Source organism: Myxine glutinosa, chromosome 10 (genome assembly GCF_964187855.1).
Source record: "Myxine glutinosa chromosome 10, kmMyxGlut1.1, whole genome shotgun sequence".
Lineage (NCBI taxonomy): Eukaryota > Metazoa > Chordata > Myxini > Myxiniformes > Myxinidae > Myxine > Myxine glutinosa.
The window spans coordinates 37,087,118-37,087,850 of record NC_136270.1 but is presented as its reverse complement, the minus strand read 5'-3'; the positions used below and the strand labels follow the sequence as shown (position 1 = coordinate 37,087,850).

Sequence of the window (733 nt, the reverse complement as noted above, 5' to 3'; positions counted from 1 at the left end):
GATATATACCTGGGGCACTTCCCTAGCCCCGGCACCCTCCAGGTCGCCCCGTGTGGCGCTAAACAGGGAGACCCAATTGCTCGGTACAAATGTCTCGTCGTCAGGTGCGACGTTTGGACCTTTTTTGTTTTGTTTTGTTTGTTTATTTTATATTCCTGCGAGCTCGTCGCGCACCAGTCGATCTTGTCCTCACTGCGCTCAGGGAGCACCTGTGGCTCCTTCGTCTGGGGGAATCCCCACGTTCGGTTTGAACATTACTCATTTCCCCTTTCTCGTTGCGACATCACGCGATTCCTCGACGTTCAGCCACGCCACGGACCGATGATAGCCTTTTTGGCCTTGGGAAGGAGGGGGAAAGATCCCGTCAACCCGGGATAACGACGAAAGTTTCCGCGTGCTTGTGGTTGTGCCCAACGTTGATTAGCATACTTCAAATGACGTACTTCTAAACTTTCAGAAAAGTCGGTTCATTGGGCACATGTTTATCGTCGTCCTTTTTTTTTCATGACAATGCCCTCTATTACCCGTACTGCGTTCCCTCGCCTCGGTTTGCCCTTTGAAATTTGTGTGAATTTTTTCCGCGTGTTCTATTCTATTCAGGGCGAGCCGTGGTTTACATTTTCCATATTCTTTCCGTTCTGTGCTCAGTGCTTCCAGACTTCTTAACACGATGAATCAACTCCAGGCTTTAACGTCTTTTTCAAAAATCCTCCTATGTACCGGTGTCGATCGA

General features: G+C 49.2%; 1 protein-coding gene across 2 annotated transcripts in view; it reads right to left on the bottom strand.

The window, feature by feature from the left end:
• The window catches only part of LOC137434461 (zinc finger protein Helios-like), a 72,048-nt gene extending 71,698 nt beyond the window's left edge, over positions 1-350 (bottom strand). Inside the window, exon 1 of one of the 2 annotated variants that reach the window (XM_078785557.1) lies at positions 1-350. This exon is cut by the window's left edge and continues 171 nt beyond it. The gene's annotated coding sequence lies outside the window, so the exon portion shown is untranslated. The other variant, XM_078785554.1, reaches the window with a different exon arrangement.
• Positions 351-733: the final 383 nt, after the last annotated feature.